The sequence below is a fragment of the Pan troglodytes genome, chromosome 3 (assembly GCF_028858775.2).
Source record: "Pan troglodytes isolate AG18354 chromosome 3, NHGRI_mPanTro3-v2.0_pri, whole genome shotgun sequence".
NCBI lineage: Eukaryota > Metazoa > Chordata > Mammalia > Primates > Hominidae > Pan > Pan troglodytes.
The window spans coordinates 16,403,720-16,414,373 of NC_072401.2; positions in this window are offsets into that span (position 1 = coordinate 16,403,720).

A 10,654-nucleotide genomic window follows, 5' to 3' on the forward strand; every position below is an offset into this window, starting at 1 on the left:
CTCATGGTGTAACTGGATGGGGGTGGCCTGGCAGCCACACCTTTGGGACCATGACACCCCCCTTCCACTGTCTTCACATCGAACCAGCTGATCTTGCCTAGTCCTCATTTCCTATCCCGTGTGATGACCTTTGCCAGTGACGCGGAAAAAGCCAGTTTAGGTCTTAGGGAAAATAAATAAAATTTTAAAAAGCTAGTCTAAGACCAGCTCTTGCTTTTTTGTTTTGTTTTCTTTTTAAAAAACAAAACAAAACAAAAAACCGTTCTTTCCCTCTCCCATCCCCACTTAGGCGTTGAGGTACCCGCCCTTTAAGGGGAGGGGCCCTCAAAAGGAATGGAATGGGCGAGCGAGGACAAGGCTGGCGGTGAATGCTCCGAGCGGGCTGGAGCAGGGGAGGAGGTGGGGCCGGGGAGCGCGCCCCGAGCCCGCCAGCTCGCTGGGGCAAGTGCAAGCCGGGTGCCTGCCGAGGGCGGCGGCCCCGCTGATTGGCCCCGCGCGTATGGGGCGACATCAGGCGGCGGGCGGGCCCGGGCGGGGCTGGCCTCTGGCCTGGGGCGCCACTGCTCTGCCGGGTGCGTCCTGCCCCTGCCCGAGTTCCCTTTTTCTCCAGGTGTGATTAGGCAAGCGTGCGAGCACCCAGCTGCTGGCTGCCAAGTGGGTGACTCACTCTGCCAGGTGGGTGGGGTGAGAAAGTGAATTTAGAAAGAATGAGAAAGGTTTCCTGACGCAGAGATGGCCACTTTCAAAGGAGCTTCCGCTTCCCCTCCGTACAAAGGGCCACGTATTGACCCATCTGCTAAGTACCGGGCACTGTGTGGCGTGCTTATGCGCTCTGGCTCATTGCACCCTCTCAGCAAGCCCGACAGTAGAGGCTGCTTTAAATTCCTACTTTATAGGTAAGGAGAAGGGGGGCGCAGAGAGATAAGAACTGTCCCCTTGCTGCAGTCAGGCTTCCAGCCTCAGCCCCTTGCCTTGAAAAGGACTGAACCAATTCCATCCTCTTTTTTTTTTTTTTTAAAGGAATGTAAGTTGCCATGAATAAGCATCTTCTTATTTATCCCAGATTTTCTTGGGGACTTAAAACTAATATTTCGCATTATAGGTGGTGACAAGGAGCCCACATAGACCTCAACTTCCACCAGCCTGAAAATGATGCTCCCAATCCTGCCCTTCAAACCTGTTTGTCTTGGATTTCTTATTTGTTTTTATTTTATTTCATTATTTTATTTAATGTTTTGAGACAAAGGTCACTCTGTTGCCCAGGCTGGAACGCAGGGGCGCCATTATAGCTCACTGTAGCCTCTATCACCCCGGCTCAAGTGATCCTTCTACCTCAGCCTCCTGAGGAGCTGGGTCTATAGGTGCATGCCACCACACCTGGCTAATTTTTTAATTATTTGTAGAGATGAAGTCTCATTACGTTGCCCAGGCTGATCTTGAACTCCTGAGCTCAAGCAATCCTCCTGCCTGGGCCTTCTAATGTGCTGGGATTACAGGCATGAGCCACGGCGCTTGGCCTTGAATTTCTAATGTCACTGAATCACTGAATCAGAAATTTAGAAAGGGGTCCAAACTGCCCACTGCCTCTGGACTGTTCTCCTGGCAGCCTAGGAAGTGTAGGCTCTTCCTGCCTGTAGCTCCAACCAGGCCAGGCCGGCCTAGTCCCCTCCAGATTGTTCTGGATATAGGAGGTGACCCTGCATCTTGACTGCCTGCCTCAGAGGTCTCAAAAATTTTGCCCTCAGGACCCCTTTATGATCTGAAAAATTATTGAGAACTCCAAAAAGCTTCTGTTTCTGTGAGTTATGGCTGTTAATAGTTACTGTATTAGAAATTAAAACTGAGAAAATAAAAAACCATTATTTTAAAACAATAGTAAACCCATGACATGTTCACAGAAACAGTTTTATAAAAAATAACTGTATTTTCCAAAACCAAACATAACTGGAATAGTGACATTGGTTCACATTTTTGCAAATCTCTTTAGTGTCTGCTTTAATGAAAGCCAGCTGGCTTTTTCTGCTTCTGCATCCAATCTGTCATGATACCACTGTAGCTTCTGGAAAACTCCACTAGTGGCCCTGGAGGGAGAGAGCGTGAAAGAGGCAAATAATATCTTAGTATATTAGGACAACAGTTGTGACTTTAGAAACCCCTGTAAGGGTCTGAGACTTTTGGGAAGTCTCCAGACCAAGTCTTGGACTGCTTGATTTTCATTTCCAATTCATATTCTGCCAAACATTACTGCTTTGTGCTCACTCATCTAAATAAAGGTTGTAAGGGTCCTGGACATCAAACAGTAAAATAGGTAACTCCCTAAACCAAATAAAATGGAGCCATTTGAAAAATATTTTCTTCTTATTTCAATTCAGTATCTTCCTAACTACAATAAAATCAGAAAATTGTGAATACCTATGAGCTTGTATACCCAAAGACACTCATCAGTACCAATGTGAGTATATGAAACTGACAATATACCAGGGCAAGAGAGTCCCTGCCTATGGTAGGCAGAAAAATTCCCCTGCCTCCAAGATGCTCACATCTGAATTTCTGGAACCTGTGAATATGTTGCCTTACACAGCAAAAGGGAATTAGTAGTTATGTCAACATTAAGAATCTTAAAATGGAGTGAGCATCCTGGGTTATCCAGGTGGGCCCAGTAATAGTCATGTTTATCATTAAAAGAAAGGAGACCCTTTCTCACCTGTGGTCAGAGGGAAATGTGACTATGGAAGGAAGGGTGGTCAGAGAGATGCAATGATGCTGGCTTTGGGGATTCAAGAAGGAACCACAAGCCAAGGAACGTGAATGCCCTCTAGAAGATGCATCAGGCGAATTAGTGGATTGTTCCCTGTAGCCTCCAGAAAGGAATGCACCTTGCCAACACCTTGATTTTAGCCCCGTGAGAACTTGTTGGCCTTCTGACTTCCAGAACTGTAAGATAATACATTTCTGTTGTTTTAAGCCATTACGTTTGAGTTAATTTGTTACATCAGCCATAGGAAACTAACACACTGCTTCTGTCTTCTCTTTCCTCCACTAGAATTTGGGGTGTTGCAGGCTGTGCAGGGCAGGCCAACAGAGAAATCCAGGGGGGCTAACGGAAATGAGGAGTTCAAGTATACAGCCTCTCTAATCAATGAGCTGAGACCCCTGTCTATTGTCCTTAAGCAAGTCTACATCAAGGTCTGGGTATCCCCAGACGATACCCATTACCCTATACCTAGGAAGAGGAAAGTGTACATTGACACGTCAGAAGCTCTTGCTCAAAACCTGTTTGGAGAGTGCTGGCTTGCTTTCTTATGAAGTGTATTAGTCTGTTCTCCTATGGCTATAAAGAAATACCTGAGACTGGGTAATTTATAAATAAAAGATGTTTAATTGACTCACAGTTCCTCAGGCTGTACAGGAAACATGATGCTGGCATCTGTGTGGCTTCTGGGGAGACCTCAGGAAACTTACAATTATGGCAGAGTGAGCAGGCATGTCACAAGACCAGAGCAGGAGCAAAAGAGTGAGGGAGGAGGTGACACACTTTTAAACAACCAGATCTCACAAGAACTCACTCACTATCTCGAGGACAATACCAAGGGGGTGGTGCTAAATCATTCATAAGAAATCCGCCCCATCATCCAATCACCTCCCACCAGGCCCCACCTCCAACACTGGGGATTACATTTCAATATGAGATTTGGGCAGAGACCCTCGATGTCTTAAGTGAAATAAGAGAATAATGATTGTGTTATATTGTGGACAGACATGTTTTGCCTGGGGAAAGAAATAACAGGACAATCCACTTTCTTCCTGATTGTCACCACATGAAATAGTCACCTGGTTGATCCCACAGAGCTTGGCCATGGACCATACACAAAATATGACTTCCTGATAGCTCGGGGCCCAGGACTTTTCCAAACTTCCAAGAACACCACTCTCAGTGGAAGGCTCGAAGCAGTGCAGGTAAGAGTTGAACATTACTTAGCAATGTATTTGATGGGCAAGAAAGGCATGCTAGGTGTCTGCTTAGGTATCCTGAAATTTCTGAAGTTTATTTTTTAATTAAAAAAAAATTTTTTTTTAGAGAGGGTGTCACTGGGTCACCTAGGCTGGAACACAGTGGCATGATCTTCACTCACTGCAGCCTCAATATGACCTCAGGTGATCCTCTCGTCTTAGCCTCCCAAGTAGCTGGAACTACAGGCATAGGCCACCACACACAGCTAACTTTTTGTGATTTTTGTATATACAGGATTTTGCCATGTTGCCAAGGCTGGTCTCAAACTTCTGCACTCAAGCATTCTACCTGGCTCAGCCTCCTAAAGTGAGTTTCTAAAGCTTTACAATGAAAAAAAAAAAAATCAAAGTCCTGGCTTGCCAAGTGAGGGGAGCCATCTCTACTTTGATGGACACTGAGACATCAGAGAGGTAGCACCTCCCCACCTGGAGGTCCCAGTCAAGGAGACCTGCCTGTCACAATGAAGCCTGAGAAATAAAAATTAAATTCTAAGCCCCACAACTGACTGAATGAACCATCTCTTGGGCAAGGAGACCCCAACCTTGAAAACTGAGTTCTCAGGTATGACAGTATAGGAGGTTGAACACACCTCCTTATACCTCCTTCCTCATAAGCCACCATGAGCCTTTCTTCCCTAAGGGCTAAACAGAAACCAGCCCTTTCAAAAGACCTCACCACTACTGTCAACTAACTGCCTGATGCTGCTCCTCCTTTTTTGCCTAATAAGAGACTACTGACCAGGGAGTGGTTCCAACCAGTCTAATGGGAGAATGCCCATTAAGGGTTTTTGTGTCCTCTGCTTCACCTTTTGGCATCAGATGGCCCAAAACTCCACCCTCAGATCATGCTAACACTGCAATTTTTTTGTGCATGGGACTCCAGAAGTGGCATGAAGTTCAATCGTGTATATTTCTCCTTTTGTAAATATTCATGACTCCTCCTACAGCTTATAGAATATATATATTCAGCTACCATGCTCAGCATAAATTCCTGTTCCCCTTGCCTCTCCCTAAAGGTTTTTGTTGTTGGCTTTTGGCCAGACTCTGCTTCCTAGCCTATCAGAATGGTCACCCTGCAGGCGGCAGTGGTTTATGAGAAATAAAGCTCTCCTTTCCAGATTTATGAACCTTCACATTCTTCAGTTGACAGGCCATATGGACTCTATCACCACCTCTGACTGGCAGGTTCAGACCTACCCCAAGATGCCTTGGGACTTGGCTTTCATGTCCCGTTCAGCATAAGGTCCTCTGCTCCTCAGGTACCTGGTCTGAAGACCCTCTGGGTACAGCTTCCACAGAGCAAAAAGTGCCTCTGCCATCGGACCATGCTTTCATGTCTTACCTGCCTTCTCTGCAACTTCAGTGCCCCTGCCCTCAGCAGAAGGGACAAAACAAGCAGAGTCAGTTCATCATCTGAGAACATGCTCCATTCTGGAACCTTTTCTTAAATATCTCATCTGTGTCAGGTGCTGTGTTCAGGCTTTGGGAAACACAGGTGAGTAAAACACCATCTCCAACACAGACTCACAGGATTGTAAGATTAACAAGGGACCCCAGCAGTCAATCTGCAATTCACTAAACTTTAAGGAGCACTTACTAAGATCCAGGCATTAGGTATATGGAGGTAAAGCAGACATTTCTATGCCCTTCAGGAACTCACAGCTAAATCAATGCATGCAGGGAACTGTGGCAGCTGTAAAAAAGGCAGAAGAGCAGTTGGGGACTCAGAAGGAAGTGACTGCCCAAACACCTGGAGGGACAGGAGGCACAAAGTTATCCCAAAGGGCATGCAATGATGATGTTAGATGAATTAACACCCATCAGATTAGGGGAGGAATTTATTATACACAACATAGATATTAGTCTCAGGAAATGAGCTCCCTCATCCACTCTTGGTAGGAACATAAACAAGGGGGAGATTTGACACAAACCTCCAAAATGAAGGCTGCATGATCTCTTGATCCAGCAGTCCACCCAAGAGGAGCTTATTCCATTGATTTACTCTTAAAAGTCTGCCCAGATAAACATGCGATGATGTTCACTGTACCCTTGTATGTGATAGTAAAAATATAGAAAGTGATCCAAGTTTTCATCCACAGGGGCCAAATTAAAAGAAGTAGGTACTTCTCTGTGCTTGAAGGCTCTGCAGCTCATACAGAGTGAGACAGATTTGTATGTCGATGTGGAAAGATAACCAAGATATATTGTTAAGTGGACAAAGCAAGATACAAAACTCTGTAAAAATTACAATCCCATTTCCCAACATGGTTTTCATGGTGGGGGACAGGGGAGTGTCTATGCTACTCTATGCATATAAATTAAGTGGGGAGGGGGCAGGGGAAGATTTCTAAGAAACTGTTAGCAGTGGTTCCCTGTGTGGAGAGCCATGGGAAAGAGGAAAACTGCTTCCATTTTCATGTTGTATCTTTTGCTCTGCTGGAATTGTCGAACCATGAATTGTGCTTCCCAGTATTTCCTATCCTGAAGTCGTCGGGATGTAATTGTATTCGGAGATGGGGCCTTTCAAGAATTCATTTGTTAAAATGAGGCATTAGGATGGGCCTTAATCCAATGTGACTGATGGCTTTCTAAGAAGGGGAGATTGGGACACTGATAAACACAGTAGGATGACATGGGAGGACCCAGGAAAAGATGGCCATCCACAAGCCAAGAAGAGGAGCAGAAGAGCAGTTTCAGAGGCTGGATCACTCGACCTCTCCCGAGGAAGGATGTGCTCTGTCCAAGCTCAAGTTCCCAAGGAGCTCTGGTCCTCAGTGAAGATGCTTTTACCACAAACTCTCATTGGCCACAAGCCACCAGGGGTGCGAACACAATTTTGTATGTGTTAGAGATGACACATTGAGTGAACAAAACATTGAGTGTCTCTTTGCTTCTTTCCCTAGAGACTGTTGGGTGTTGTTTAGGTTTCACAGGAAGGACAAGGAGGAATCGGAAACTATGACAACTTCAAATAAATTAAACCAACACTTGGCAAGGAATAAAAGTTATAATTGTGCAGTTCCGCACCCTAATAAGTCAAGGAGCCTATAGTTTCAAAGGATCCTGAGACATCTGTGAGATAAATAAGTTGAAAAGCAGGTTAACTGTTTCCTCTCACAGGGAAAGAGATTTAGCAAGCTAACCCCTTTGTGATCGTGCCTTGTGGGATTTTTACAGCTTGAGCATTTTCAGCAACCCAGAAGTTAGGGTGACCACTTTATTCTGGCTTGCACAGGACTTACCCAGTTTTAGCGCTGAAAGTCCTGTGCTCTGGACATTCTGACCTCCAGTCCTGGGCAAACAGGGACAATCGGTCACTCTATCAGGAATTCCCTTCTTTGAATTCTGTGCCATTGAGCAAACGTATTTAAGTATAGCAATGGCCTCAGCAGAGCCTTTGTAAGAGGAAGCAGGAGAAGGAAATTGGAACTTTCTGCATTTTCTTTGTACCATTCCTTCTCTAATCCATTCAGCAACACTGATTTCATCAACAGACGGTTAGGGAAGGGATGCGGCTGGCCCACGTTCACAGGATTCATGAGGTCATTGGCTGGAATGTGAACTAAGGTCTGTCTCGCTTCAAAATCTGCATTCTTAACACCTATGATGCGTGACCTAACCTGGGGCCTGGCGTTTAGCAGGACCTCAGTGAACGGTTTCTAAGTGAGCTGACTGAAATTAAGGTCCATAAAAATTAAATGACTTGCCCTTGGTGACATCTTGTTTGCAGAAAGGCTGAGAATAAGACCCACACTCCTGGCTTGATAACAAAGGCTCATTATACTAGAAAGCAAGGAGGACTTATAGTTATGTGAATACTGCACCAAATTTGCCACGGTGGAGTGTAGAACTGTGTCTCAAATTAATTTCTCAAGAGTACTTTGTGGAAGATATTTCTGAGGCAAAGATGCACATGGCTCCAGGTCACTAGACTTCAAAACTGCAACTCGGCTGGTACTAGATAAGGGACAAGCTCTTAATCAGGCGATTCTGGTGAAAAGCTGATATTCATGACATTTGGGTAAATACAAACAAAGCAACAAAAAGCTGAATAAAACACTCTCAGATTGGGAAACCTTCAGGGAAATAGCCTATGGATAAACTCTCCCTAAATGAGCAATGATACGGTGTTTTGTTGCATCAGGAAGTGTGTCATAGAAACTACCAGCTGGAGCTTGACTCTGTCCTATTCTATCAGTTTTAGTGGCATTCCACTTCATTCCAACAGCATTACAAATGAGCCTTGCTGTAGGTGAAACTCAGTAGCACGCCAGTCATCCACAAGTTACTAACCTGATAAAGTTAGCTGTTTGGCATAGACATGAGGTTTAGAAATCAGGCCATAGAGATCTGGCTTCAAATCGCAGCTCCATTATTTTCTAGCCATAAATCTTGGGGTGCTTAGTTTCTCTAATCTTTCTTTGCCTCATCTGTCAATGAGGATAGTAAATAATCAGTCAAGGCATCTGACTGTTGATTATACTAATAAAAATTAGTATTGCTACAACTTTCCAAAAAGCTAGAAAGAAATAAGACAAATGTCTTTTAAACCATTGAAATAGTTAGTTGGACACTAAAATTCCTACATTCTGCTGAAAGATGATTGTGTATGTTGGGCCTTCACGATGACTGTAAATCTTCTTTTGGTTGCCAGTCTATGGACAATACATGTCCCTTTTGAATGAACGTCACATAAGAAAGTAGAGACGTGTAATCAATTTTCAAATAAAATTCTTAAAAGGGCCCAAATTTCATAGGTTAAGTGTTTATGCTCCTCATCTTGTATAATAGATATCTTGCTTTAGGAAGGCTGTGGGAGTGTTCACAGGCTTAGGATACTGACAAACTTCACCACAAAACCACAGCACGTGAGAAACCTGTACCAATGTTAATTCTGTTTTAGGACCTGTCAAATTGTCAATGACTCACCTCTCTGTCCCAGATCTTACCTTAATTCTGTTAATCCCAGTGAAGTTTCAGGACATCGAAAGATCGAGACAAGTCAGAGACCCCTCCTTCGCATCCAAGGCAAAACTAAGTAGCATTCAGATATTGCATACACAGTTTTGGGCCCTCTGCACAAAGTGGGTGTTTTAAAATGTAGGTTTTATTGTATTCTTCAGGTGTGGTGAGGCCAACAGACCAGGAGATGGCTGCCATTGAAAAAATAGTTTGTTACTCATAGTTCCCTGCAGGAGGGAGCATGCCACACCACTCAGGGTGGGCAAGCACCAGGAGGAGGGGTGTGCTACACTGCTCAGGGCCACATGGGGAAGCACCAGGAGGCAGGGGGAGCAGGAGGAAAATGTGGCAGGAGCCTTTGGTTTCTGCAGGAAGAAATGGTCAAGGTGGGGTAAGCAGGTTTTGGGTTGGTTAGTTGAGTCATTTCTGAGTTGTTCTGAGCTATCCACAGTGAAGGGACAGGAACTGGTAATGCATTTTGCTGTGCGGTGTGCCATATAGCATTCTCAGTCTCTCCACATCTTCAGGAAAATATAGACCACTCATTAACGGGATGTTGTTGGGGATGCAGCTCAATGTTGGTTCTTTCTCTGAGGTGGGCACAGAATGGGGACAGAGGCTGCCCATGGGAGGTGAGACACATTGAGTTCACAACTGTCTCATCCACAAGAACCAGTGGTGCCTTGGCATTAAGATTGTTCTTATCTATTTCCAAACAGTGCTTGGCAGAAAGTGGGTACTCAAAATTAGTGTTTGTTGCATGAAATTGTCTCTGCAGAATGTGCCATTTCTTTCCATCACTAGCATCCTAAGTCGAGGTTGTACCTGGATCATTCTGCTACTAGATGGAAAGTCTTCACTGTGAGTCATCCAGGTTCTTGGTGCATTGAACAAAGAATTGGACAAAACGCACAAACAAACCAACAAAAGAATGAAGCACTGAAAGAAGCAAGGAAAGCGCAGATTTATTGAAGCAAAAGTACACTCCATGGAGTGGGAGCAGGCTCTAGTAAGAGGCTTAAGAGCCATGATTACAATGTTCTTTAGGGCTTTTATTAAGCTAAAAAAAATTTGGTAACACCCCTAAGTGCCCTTTAGAGGCCTCCAGTTGGCTAAACCCTATGAAGGATTGGCCTGTGACCAATCAGAGGCTGAAGTGGAAGCTTCTGTCTCATTATTACAGGAGTAAGGATGGGGCCTGTATGCTGCGCAATTTTGCCTAGAACTGGCTGCACCTGCTGTTCTTTTGCTTATGCCTTAATCCTTGGTTTCCCTAATTCCTTATTCTCCTGCCTCAATTGCATTATCTTTTCCACAGCTCCCATGTTTTCAGATTCTCCCATTGCAAATGCATTCTGCATTCTTTCACCATTATCATTTATCTTCAACATCTCTTTGATTATAGCTTTCACTGACTTATTGAACTTCAGCACTTCTATCTTTCCTTCCTCAGAAACCTTAAAGAACTCCCCCATTGATTAGAATCACATCTAATTTCTTCATCCTGAGATATGAAATTTCACGGGGAGTTCTAAAGATGAAAAAGAACTCGGGTATGTAAAAAGCTCTTGCAAAACATTCAGAATAATACATGTGATCATTAATATTTTCAGTTTTCTCCCATCCAGATACATAGTTGCTGAGACCAGCTTGGTCGGGGAGACTCTAACCCAGTGGCGCT